This window comes from Jaculus jaculus, chromosome 3 (genome assembly GCF_020740685.1).
Source record: "Jaculus jaculus isolate mJacJac1 chromosome 3, mJacJac1.mat.Y.cur, whole genome shotgun sequence".
In the NCBI taxonomy this organism is placed as follows: Eukaryota; Metazoa; Chordata; class Mammalia; order Rodentia; family Dipodidae; genus Jaculus; species Jaculus jaculus.
Window position 1 is genome coordinate 49,702,587 of NC_059104.1, and position 13,859 is coordinate 49,716,445.

Here is a 13,859-nt window from a genome sequence, read left to right on the forward strand (position 1 = left end):
CGCCACCCCTCCCACCGCGAATCGCCGCATGGAGCGTGGCCTGGCACCTCAGCGGCCCGGCGCCCCATGCGCACCATTATCAGTAATAGACAGATCATCCAAACAGAAGCTCAACAGGGAAGTAAGAGAGCTCAACAATACCATAGAGCACTTAGACCTAACAGACATCTACAGAACGTTCCATCCCAAATCCACAGACTACACATTCTTCTCAGCAGCCCATGGAATATTCTCTAAAATAGACCATATACTGAGTCACAAAGATAGCCTCCACATATTTAGGAAAATCGACATAATTCCCTGCATGATATCAGATCATAATGCTATAGTCCTAGAAATCAACAACAAAAAAACCAACAAGAGCCCCAATGGCAGCTGGAAACTGAATAGCACACTCTTAAACAATAAATGGATAGTGGATGAAATAAAAAATGAAATTGCAAAATTCCTGGAATTGAATGACAATGAGAACACATCATACCAAAACTTGTGGGACACAATGAAGGCAGTCCTCAGGGGAAAATTCATAGCACTCAATGCCTTCATAAAAAAGACAGAAAGATCCCAAATCAATAGCCTAACCATCCACCTAAAGGCATTGGAAAAACAAGAAAAATCCAACCCAAAGAGCTCCAGAAGGAAAGAAATAATTAAAATCAGAGCAGAAATTAATGAATTGGAAACCAAGGAAACAATTAAGGCAATTGACAAAACAAAGAGCTGGTTCTTTGAAAAAATAAACAAGATCGACAAACCTCTGGCCAATTGATCAAGCAAAAAAAAGAGAGACTCCAAATTAACAAAATTCAAAATGAAAAAGGAGAGATCACAACAGACATCAGTGAAATCGGCAGAATCATCAGGACTTATTTCAAAAACCTCTACTCCACAAAACTGGAAAATGTGGAGGAGATGGATAAATTCCTGGATGCATATCATCTACCAAAGCTAAACTCAGAGCAGACCAACCACCTCAATGAACCCATCACACTCAGGGAGACTGAAAAAGTAATAAAAAAACCTCCCAAAAAAGAAGAGTCCAGGACCAGATGGATTCCCAGCCCAATTTTATCAAACCTTCATGGAAGAACTCAAACCAATCTTCCTAAAACTGTGCCACACAATTGAAGAACAGGGAAAACTACCCAACCCCTTCTATGAAGCTAGTATCACCCTAATCCCAAAACCAGGCAGAGATGCCACAAGAAAAGAAAACTATCGGCCTATTTCCCTAATGAACATAGACGCAAAGATCCTCAACAAAATTCTCACAAACTGAATCCAACAACACATCAAAAGCATTATCCACCTTGACCAAGTGGGATTTATCCCAGGAACACAAGGGTGGTTCAACATACGAAAATCTGTCAATGTAATACACCACATAAACAAGCTTAAACATAAAAATCACATGATCATTTCGATAGATGCAGAAAAGGCCTTCGACAAGATACAACATCACTTCATGATCAAAATGTTGGAGAGAATCGGCATGGCCGGTTCACATCTTAATATAATAAAGGCAATATACAAAGCTCCAAAGGCCCAAATAATACTTAATGGAGAGAGACTGGAGGAATTCCCATTGAGATCAGGAACAAGACATGGATGTCCTCTCTCACCTCTGCTTTTCAATATAGTTCTGGAAGTCCTAGCCCAAGCAATAAGGCAGAAGGAAATAAAAGGGATACAATTTGGAAAGGAAGAAGTTAAGTTAGCGCTATTCACCGATGACATGATTGTATATGTAAGAGATCCGAGAGACTCCATCCCAAAACTCCTGAAGGTGGTTAACTCCTATAGCAAAGTAGCAGGATACAAAATCAATGCACAAAAATCGGAAGCATTTCTGTATGCAAGTGACAAAGACACAGAAAAAGAAATAAAGAACATCGTCCCATTTTCAATAGCAACAAAAAAAATAAAATACCTTGGAATAACGTTAACCAAGGAAGTAAAAGATCTATATAACGAAAATATAAAAACTCTCAAAAAAGAAATTGAGGAGGACTTGAAATGATGGAAAGACCTCCCATGTTCCTGTATAGGCAGAATTAACATTGTGAAGATGACAATCCTACCAAAGGCAATATATAGATTTAACGCAATTCCAATTAAAATCCCTACAGTGTTCTTCACAGACATAGAAAAAATGGTCTCAAATTTCATATGGAAAGGCAGAAGGCCTCGCATATCTAAACATATCCTCAGCAAAAGAAATACCTCTGGTGGCATCACCATACCCGATATAAAGTTATACTACAAAGCCATAGTAATAAAAACAGCATGGTACTGGCATAAAAACAGGAGTATAGACCAATGGAATAGACTTGAGGACCCGGATTTTGGGCCAAGCAACTATGGCTACTTGATATTCGACAAAGGCCCAAACAATATAGACTGGAAAAAAGATAGCATCTTCAACAAATGGTGCTGGACAAACTGGATAACCACATGCAGGAAACTAAAACTTGATCCACTCATTTCACCATGCACAACACTCAAATCCAAATGGATCAAAGACCTCAACATAAGACCAGAAACTCATAAACTACTGGAAGAAAATTTAGGAAGTACTTTCCATGATATAGGAATGGAAAAAGACTTCCTGAATAAAACCCCAGTGGCTCAAGTTCTTAAACAGTCACTTAACCATTGGGATCATATGAAGCTGAAGACTTTCTTTACAGACAAGCATATAATAAGCAAAGCCAATAGAATACCCACAGAATGGGAGAAAATATTTGCAGGTTATCCAACTGATAGAGGCCTTATCTCTAGAATTTACAAAGAACTCAAAAGTCTAAACAATAAGAAGACAAATACCCCACTCACAAAATGGGGCACAGAGTTAAACATGCAATTCACAGAGGAAGAGATACAAATGGCAAACACACACCTTAGAAAATGTTCATCATCCCTAATCATCAGAGAAATGCAAATTAAAACAACTATGAGATTCCACCTTACCCCAATAAGGATGGCCAACATCAAAAGGTCAAATGAAAATAAATGCTGGCGAGGATGTGGAGAAGCAGGGACACTCATTCACTGTTGGTGGGAATGCAGGATGGTTCAACCACTTTGGAAAGCAATATGGAGACTCCTGAAAAAGCTGACTATAGAAATACCAACAGACCCAGTTATACCATTACTGGGCATGAACCCTAAAACCTTCAAACCAAAAGCCAGAGAGATTTGCTCAACCATGTTTGTAGCAGCTCAATTCGTAATAGCTAAAAGCTGGAATCAACCCAGATGTCCATCATTAGAAGAATGGATAACAAAGATGTGGTATATCTACACAATGGAATTCTATACAGCAGTAAGAAAAAACGACATAAAGAAATTTGAGGAAAAATGGTTGAACCTGGAACAGATCATTCTCAGCGAACTTACCCAATCACAGAAAAAAAATCGACACATAGTCTCACTCATCTGCAACACCTAAACTGAATCTGCCCAAGATGCCTTACATACCCAGCAAGCACCTCATGGACTAGACAATAAGATGGATGGGAGGGCGGGGAAGGAATCAAAGGGTGGAAAACAGTAATCCGGACCCAAAGGGCAATGGTACCATAAAATTCTACTTCCTAAAAGACAGACCAAATGGCTGAACCTTCACTAGACCCTTACAGGAAAACCTGAACCACAAGACACTGGAGAGTGTAGGATCAAGACTGACCTAAATCTCCTACATCTTTCCTCCCTCCCTCTCCCCCTCTCCCCTCTATCTCTCTCCTCTCTAACTCTTGTATATTAGTTATCTTTTTCCTCAATTTCTTAGTGGACACTGACCTGTAACCCCCACTTCCAGCTTGGGCCTACCATCCACAATGAGCTTTTGATCAGAGAAACCTACAAGGTTTCCCAAAACAATGACAGACTTCTGTCAGAGTACTTGATGACCCACCAAAGGCCAGTGATAAGACCCTATTGCTGAAGACTCCATACGCAGCTGGCGCGTAAAATGGAATGACATGGGTGGAAGCCAGGAGAGAGTCAGTCCCCAGACAGTCAGCGTGTCTAGTGCCAGAAGGTGCTACATAGGCAACTGGGGGAAATGACCAAGATCTGTCCAAGCAACACATTGTTTAACCTAATTAGCAACAAATAACCAGATGTGATGCCCACACAAGTGCAATAGTGGTACACAGCCATGGTGAGGAATCAATTGCTCCTGATTTGGCTAACTGATCCACTCAGTGGTACTAGACCCTTAGCTGGAGCTGGGAAACAAGTCAGAACCATACCCAATCACAAGCCCACTCTACAATATCAAGCTACCATCAATCACGGGGTATAAGAGGGCCTACACCTATCAAACTGTCTATCAAAAAAGTAAGTGTTATCTCAATTTTCCGGGTGCTAACTTACTCTCCGTTGGAGAATCTGCTTCTCTTTTCCAGATAGATGCAGATACTAAGAAGAGAGCTGCCCCAACATACCTCAAAAGGGGCCCGACTGAAACTAAGGACAACTGGCGAAATAAGCAAGAGTGATGTTTTCCTGTGAACCAGATACCAGCACAAAGGGGAAGGAGATCAACGCAGAGAAAAATCAACTCCTACCAAATCAGAGAGCCAGAGCCTCAGAGGCCCCCAACACCTCAGCACTGAAGCAGACCAAAAATGAACCCAACATGGCTCAGGGAAATCTTGCAGAAGATGGGGCGGAAAGAATGTCAGAGTTACATGTTGGGTCATGATTTGCAGAGACATTTATCATACTAATAACTGGGGGCTAACTCCACAATGCACGACCCATTTTCATTAACAAGGAGGGTCTAATGGGAGGGTATAGATCACAGATGAGCCTAAATAATGGTACCAAACTGCCTGTATTCACTGAAATGAAAACTAATAAATTAAATTTAAAAAAAAAAAATCTAATGACAACAAATGCTGGTGAGGTTGTGGAAAAATTGGAACCTTTTCTGGGCATGATGGTGTACGCCTTTAATCCCAGCACTGGGGAGGCAGGAGTAGGAGGATTGCTGTGAGTTTGAGGCCACCCTGAGACTACATAGTGAATTCCAGGTCAGCCTGGGCTAGAGTTAGACCCTACCTCGAAAAACAAATTAAGAAAAAAAAAAAAAAAGAAAGAAATATAAGAACCCTCATTCATTGTTGATGGTTCTACTAAGATTGTAGAACCACTATGGAAAGCACTGTGGAGATTCCTTAAAAGAGTGACTATAGAGGTAGCAACAGACCTATTTGTTCCCTTACTGGGCATTTACCCTAAAAGCTCCACACCTCAGCTCAGAGATATTTGCTCAACCATGTTTATAGCTGCTCAATTGATAATAGCTAAGAGCTAGAATCAACCATGTCCATCATTAGATGAATGGATAACTAAGAGGTAGTATATTTACATAATGGAATTCTACATAGCATTAAGGGAAAATGACACAATGAAATTTGAAGAAAAATGGTCAAACTTGGAACAGATCCTTCTCAGCAAACCTACCCAATCACAAATGATAATCAACTTGGGCTGGAGAGATGGTTTAGCGGTTAAGCGCTTGCCTGTGAAGCCTAAGGACCCCCGTTCGAGGCTCAGTTCCCCAGGTCCCACGTTAGCCAGATGCACAAGGGGGCGCACACGTCTGGAGTTCATTTGCAGAGGCTGGAAGCCCTGGCGTGCCCATTCTCTCTCTCTCTCCCTCTATCTGTCTTTCTCTCTGTGTCTGTCGCTCTCAAATAAATTAAAAAAAAAAAAAAAAAAAAAGATAATCAACTCATGGTCTCACTTATCTGTGGCTCCTAACCTGAATCTGCCCATGATGCTGACATACCTAATAAACATCTTGAAGACTAGAAAATAGGAATGGTGAGACAGGAGTTGAGGTTAAGGGGGGGAGGCAAAAACTGTACCCACATGGAAATGATATCATAAAATCCTACATCCTGAAAGACATACTAAAAAGTTGAACCTTCCTCAGGTGCTTAGAGAGAATACCTGATTCACAGGGCCCTGGAGAGGGTATGATGAAGACTAAACTTAATCTTCTGTTTCTCTCTTGCTCGCTCTTACTCTTCTATCTCTTTTATATTACCTATCTTTTTCTTCCTTCATTTCCATTGGTGCTGGCCTGTAACTCCTAGTACCAGCATGCAGTTAACATCCTCAAGGAGATGTTGATCAAAGAGACCTACAAGGTTTCCCAAAAGAAGACAGAATTTTGTCATAGTACTTCTTGACCCACCAAAGGTTAATGGTAATACCCTACTGCCAAAGATACCATATGCTGTTGGGATGGAACATGAAGCAACCTGGCTGGAAACTGGAAGAGTCAATCCCCAGACAATTAGCTTGTCTAGTGCCAGAAAATATTACATGAGCAACTTGGGGAAAATGACTAGCATCTGTCTAAGCAACTCGTGGTCTAAGCTACTCAATGGAAATCAACCTGATGTGATGCTCACACAAGTGCAATAGTGGCACACAGGCATGATGGATTATCAACTGCTCTTGATTTGGCTAATGGTTCCTCTCAGTGGATGGAACCCATACCTGGAATGGGGAAACAAGTCGGAACCATATCCAAAAATGAATACACTCTCCAATATCAAGCTCCCCACTATAGTGGGCTACATGAGGGCTGACACCTATTAAATTCTCTCTAAAATAATAATGGGTATCCATGTATCTTGCACTAACCTCACTCTTTGTTGGAGAATTTGCTTCTCTTTTTCAGATGGATGCAGAACCTGAGGAGAGAACCAGCCCATTGCACCCCACCAGGGCACCAGCTGAAGCCATAGAGTTAGTGGGGAAATGAGCAAGACCTGCTTTCTCGGTGAACCTGGCATCAGCACAAAGGTGACAGAGAGACACAGAGAACACTCAACTCCTGCCAAAAAAACATCCAGAGTCACAGAGCCTCCCAAGACTTCACATCACTGAAATAGACCGAAAATGAACCCAACATGTCTTGGGGAAATTCACAGAAAAGGATGCCAAAGATTGTTAGAACCATAAGTGGGGTCATTATGTAAATAGACATTGCCTCTCCTCCATAACTAATGGATACCCCCACAATGAAAACCCACAATCTGCAGAGAGGATAGCAAGGAGAAGGCTAATTATGGTACCATCATGGCTGTATACACACTATGTATATAACCAATAAAAAAAGGTCATGGGAATAGTATTCACAATAATTTTAAGACAGTCATTTTTAGTATATCTGATACAAAAGTTACTTTTGTTTTGCATTCTGGAAAATGTTGGGTAGATTCCTACAATTATCCACTTTAAGATAGGTAATTAACATAATTTAGAACTTGGGAAATCTGTCAAAGTAATGCTTTATATTTCAACAAACACATAACATAGAGGTGTGGTTTGCTTATCTCCAAATTCAACTAAGATGAAGAGGAGAAGTCTTTGCAAGAATTCGGTCTTACCTAATAGGGCCTGCCAGACTTTATTTTGAAAACACCTCAGGATTTAACATTCAGTAAATATTACTAGAAACACCTGCTCTGAAACAGGCAACAGTACAGACTACCAAAGTCACCACCTCCTTTGGGGCAATACTTGAAGCCTGTATTACTTAAACACTTCACATGTGAGTCCTTTGAACATATCAAAAGAGTTTGAAAATATGAAAACAAAGGAAATTTGAATATGAGGCAGCAATATTTACTTTTATTCTTATATGTCTTTTCTTTGTACTGATTTAGATAAAACATAGAAGAAAAATATTTTAGGAATGTCATGGGTGTGGACTACTGTGGCATTGCCCGTTGCTTTTGACAAGAAGATAAAACTCAATTGTGGAGACCCCAAAAACCAAGGTTCATTAAAGTCAAGACAGTGACCAAGATAGTGATGCTTATTTTAGTTATGATCATGATTGGATAAGAAAAACAGGAGATTCTATGGCTGTGTCTGTGAGTGTGTCTCCAAAGACACTTCCATCATAAGGGCTCTGAACCTGTGAATGATCGATCTCTTGAGAGAGTCACAGTACGTTGGCATTATTGGAAGATGCTAAAAAGCAGAAGGGGAAGCTTGTGGTTGTGTCTCCTTGAGACCTGCATTTTGCTCCCTTTCTTCCTTATTCCCTCCCTCTCTTCTGGTTGCCCTGATGTGAACTGTTGTTCTTTGTCCTGCCAGTACTACCATTAGGACTGACATTTCTGAAAGTCTTTCCTCCTTTAAGCTGCTTTCCTTTGGTTATTTATTTATTTATTTATTTATTTAGTTAGTTAGTTAGTTAGTTAGTTAGTTAGTTATTTTTGCCACAGTGATCTCTAAGTCTGAGTAACACAAGTAGGCATGTTATAGGTTGGTTAGGGAAATATAATCAGACCTTAAAATACAGATACTTCTCCTCCTTCAAACTCTAAAAGACTGATGAGATCTGTGTCATGATAAACAAAATAGAGCTTTCCCCTTTTTAGCTTCCTCCTTTCAATATATACAGTCTTCTTTCTGTCTCTTAAAGTTGATTAATAAAGAAACCAGTGCATTAAAAAAAGAAAAAAAACAGCAAAAGAGAGAAAGAAGAAAAAACCTGCCTAAAAATAAGATGGAAGTTGAGTACCAGCAGTCAAAAATTATAATCTAACCTCCACATATATTCCATCAAAAATATGTACCAACACTTTCAAAATAACACACACACACATACACACACACACACTTAATCTCAGCATTTGGGAGGCAGAAATAGGAGGAGCACCATGAGTTTGAGACAAGTCTGGGACTACAGAGAAAGTACAATGTCAGCTTGGCCTAGAGTAAGACCCTACCTCAAGAATAAAAACAGAAAAAAGAAAAAGAAATAGCAATAAATTAATAGAACCTTTTTATAGAACAGTGACAAGTAGATAAATCAAAAATATACTGAATGATTAATGCTGACAAGTTCTAATTTGGAATACTTCACAAACATATTAAGTATATAATAACAATTTATACATTTTTATCATAAATAAGGCATTATTATGCTACAAGTACACCTAATTATTTATACTAAAAGTATAGTTGTACATCTTTTAATAGATACTCATTCAACAGTTGGATTCTGTCAAAGGAAGTAGCCCTGCTTTGAACTGTGCTTAAATAAAAATTGAATCAGATATATATATGATATGTGTGAATGAAGAATTTGTAGATCCTTATACACATATTCAATGAAGGAAATAAAGTGTAGAAAATGAAAGGAGTCTTATAAACATGAAATAATCATGATCTACTTTTGTTCAAAGTTGTAGAATGATTTTGAGCAATTATGAGAAATGGAGATAAAATGAACCAACATTTTAGAGGTACCAGGTTCCATGTTCTCCACAGGGTTATTTTCACTTTTAATAATGGCATAGAAGCATAACTTGACAATGTTTTTATTCATTTTAAACTTTTGAATTAACCACAACTATTATTTTTTTGTTTTGTTTTTTTAAGATAGGGTCTCACTCTATCCCAGGCTGACATGGAATTCACGATGCAGTGTCAAGGTGGCCTTGAACTCATGGCAATCCTCCTACCTCTGCCTCCCAAGTTCTGGTATTAAAGGCATGCAACACCACACCCAGCTCCACAATTCTTTATAACTTTATAAAAATATAAAATTAATTCCCTGTGTCTCAGGCAATGAAAAAAGAAGGTAATAAAATTATGTGGAAAATTTCCTTTATTGAATGGGCAAAAACTAAATATCTAAGTATTTTTCGAAAGAGTCAAAATTAAGAAGCAAAACTAAACACAATTAAAAATGTGTTTGGTCAAAACTTAAAAGAAAACTAGAAGTAGCTTACTCAAAGTTTTTTTTCACATGCTACTCATTTAAAGTTTTGGTGCCATCTGTTCAGAAATCGTTACAAATGATCTGGAAAGTTGACTCAGTAGTCAGGGTGCTTGCCTGAAATGCATCTCTCTTCTTCCTCTCTCTCTCTGCTGGCAAATAAATAGAATATTTTAAAAGAAATATAAAAAAATAAAAATAGTTACAAGCATTAAAATTGAATATGTTTGTTTCAAAGCAGTGAAAAGATTAAGAAGGAATTGATCAAGAGAAATATGTACTCTTCAACTTTAATCTCACTGCAATGTGGGTACATTATTTGCTATTATTTACCTAAAAGTCTGTACCTGCCAGGTATGGTTATACAAACTTTTAGTTCCAGCACTTGGGAGGCAAAGGTAGGAAGATCACTATGAGTTCAAGGACAATATGAGACTACAGAATGTATTCCAGGTCAGCCTGGGCTAGAGTATGACCCTACCTTGAAAAACCAAAAAAAAAAAAAAAAAAAAAATTCTACACCTGCAAACACATGATATCTATCATCTTGGTCAATGGACTGCCCATCTGTTTGTCTTCGGTTCCTCTTCTGTAAACTTGAAGTTGACAACACATCTATAAAGAGTTTATGAAATCAGTAGTTAATGAATTAGTAATTAATAACTGGTCAATAAGACATTATAGATGACGGTAGATATACTTACCATAATATGAACATCTATCAGTGTGAACATGAATTATAATGTTACATTATGCTTGGGGTGTATCCCAAAATCACCATATGGAAAGCTAGGTTCCATGGTGGTACTGCTATAGATAGATGGTTCTTTAAAAGATGAAACTCGGGCTGGAGAGATGGCTTAGCGGTTAAGCGCTTGCCTGTGAAGCCTAAGGACCCCGGTTCGAGGCTCGGTTCCCCAGGTCCCACGTTAGCCAGATGCACAAGGGGGCGCACGCGTCTGGAGTTCGTTTGCAGTGGCTGTAAGCCCTGGCGCGCCCATTCTCTCTCTCTCCCTCTGTCTGTCTTTCTCTCTGTGTCTGTCACTCTCAAATAAATAAATAAAAAATGAAAAAAAATAAAAAAAAATAAAAGATGAAACTCAATGGAAGATCATTAGTTATGTGTGCACTCAAAAGTAATTACGGGACACTTGTTTTATTCTCTATTTCCCTCTCTGCTTCTTGGCTTGTGATAAGAGCATTCACACTGGTGTTCACTCCTGCCATACAGCCTTTCAAGAGACCAAAAATGCTGATGCTGACAGATTATGGACTTGAACTTTCAGAAATATTTGGTAAAAGAAAGATCTTGTTATCCATTAGGATGTCTACGTGCTATTTCAAAGCTTTTCAGACTGGTGCCTCATTGCTTTATTACTTTTGTTTTTGTTTTTGTTTTTGTTTTTCCAAGTAGGGTCTCACTCTGGTACAGGCTGACCTGGAATTAACTCTGTCATCTCAGGGTGGCCTTGAACTCATGGCAATCCTCCTACCTCTGCCTCTCAAGTGCTGGGATTAAAGGTGTGCGCCACCACACCCGGCTTGCTTTATTACTTTTATCAGTCTGTTGCAGTTACTGTCTCATTATTGGGACAAAGCACTCAACCAAAAGCAGTGCTGGGATGAAAGTTGTATATTTTGGCTTACATTCTGGAGGAGAAGCTCATGACGGTAGAGGAAAGCATGACATGAGCAGAGGCTGGACATCACCTCTGGTACAATATGTGGAATACCAGAGCAGGAGGGTGTGTCAAACTAGGAGTGACAAGCTAGGGCTAATGTGCCATCCAGGTCCACCCCCAGCAACACACCTCTTCTATCAAGTCTCTACTTCCCAAATTTCCATTATCTACATGAGTTTATAGAAGACATCTGATTAAAACCATCACACAATTCATAAAGTAAAAACTAAGATAAAATAAAAGTAAATCAGCTAGTTCAATGATTATCAGGAAGTTAGCATTAGTAAAACATGGAGTAAATTAAAAAGAAAAATTATTGCATATGTAAATGTAACTCAATAATTTATAACAAAATTTGAAATGTCTTTGTGAGAAGCATTGAAAAGATTAATTTTACAATGGAAAACAAAGTGCCTTATCATTTTTTTTTCTTGTTATATTGTAAGTTGTTAGGAACATGTATATATAGATTTTAATGAAATTGTTTAATGGAAAGAAAATATGACCCACATATAAATTAGGATATTTGACATTATAATTCAAAGTGTGGCATAATTATTAATTTCTTGAATTTTTGTAGATGTAATTACAGAAGGAAATTGGGAAAAATTGTACTACTTTAGTTTTATTAATCTAGTATGTGAAATAATATGCTTTAAAATATTTTTTAAGAAATTGAACTGTTTAGAATCTCACCATTGACCAAACAATGAAGATCTCCTAAAACTTACATTGTAATTGTCACTCTTCATTGTCATTCATAATAGTTAAGACACGAGTAAAAGTTAGTATGTATGCAATGTTGAATATATAATGGAAATGTGGCATACATAAACAACATAATATTATTCAAACAAAAAATTAATGAAATTAATTTTCAACAACATTGATAGAACTGGGGCATGATCAGGTTAACTAAAGTATGCCAGGCATAGAAAGTCAGGTGCCACATCATTTATCTCATATAGACAATATAAAAAAATGTTTATCTTAAAAGCATGTACAATGAATTGTGGTTACCAGATGACAAGGAGAGAGCAAAGGATAAGTTTGATTAATGGATTTTGAGTTTCAAAAGGAGCAAGAAGTACTGATTTGTACTTTCATGGTAGGCTTAGGCCTTAGAGAACAATAATGCACTTTAAGTTTTAACAACTTAGAAGGAAGTATTTATAACATTTTCCTTGAAAAGAAATGATACATGTTCAAGAAAGTAGTAATGTTTAAATTTTCTTAAATGTAATAAAATACTTACACATGTTGAAACATTATATCACATCTCATTAATAAATATAGCTCATATGTTTTCTGTATATCTTGTGAATATAAACAAAATAAATCACAACTTTAATGGAGGCCTTCCATTTAATAACCATTGACTTGAATTGTATCATCAAATCCTTATCAGGAAGAAAATGAGAAATAAAGAAAATCATCTCCAAAGTCCACTATTTTTCTCCAACAATGACCATTAGTTTAATGTGAATCGGTAGGTTTCATGCTGTGGTCTTTCAGAATGATTAAGACTACTTATAAAACACAGACAACTCTAACTTACAAATAAATTGTGTTACAAAGTTAATTTTCAAGTCACAGATTGTAAAGGTCAGAAAGGACCTTTGAGGCCATCAACTTCCCTCTCCCATATATTCATAAACCCTTTTGGAATGCCCTGGTCCCTGGCAGATGGTTTTTCATCCTTTGGTTAAAAATGTCAAGTGATAACAAGCTTAGTAATTTATAGGAACCCCATTTGCACTGGACATTGGCCTGAAAATTTCTCCTAGTAAGCTATTTCCATATATTCATGGATTTTTGTTACATGCATAAGCTTAATGCTTAATACATAAGTGATATGGAAATTACATTCTTGTAGAATGAACATATGACATAATAATGCAAATACAGCAAATGTGAAAAAAAAAAACTTTGCTATTAATATTTCAGTGTGAAACATGATGTTCACCTGAGTTCACAGAGAATGTGCCCATAAAAGACATAAGCAAGAGCTGAGAAAATAGAAATTCAGTTGAGAGCTGAGAAACAGGAGTAAATGATACTTAAAAGAAAGACTTGATATGGCAAAGTGGAAATAATTAGATTGCATTGGTCTTGAAAAGAGAGTCAGAAACCAAGTGTCACAACTTGACTGAAGAAAATCACACATAAAGGAGAATGTATAAAAGGAGATGAAAAACAGAAAATGCAAAACACAATTAAGGTCCTGTACACTACCATCTGAACATGTAATTCTTTCCTCTCTTAGTTGGCCACAGTCTAAGTGCATGGCAGTACTCTTGAGAGTCATTATCATTTCCAATACTATGGTCTGATTGTCTTTGATGCCATCTTACTAATACTCACACTGTGCATAAACATCACTTTTTCAAATGGATTTCTTTGCTGTAGTC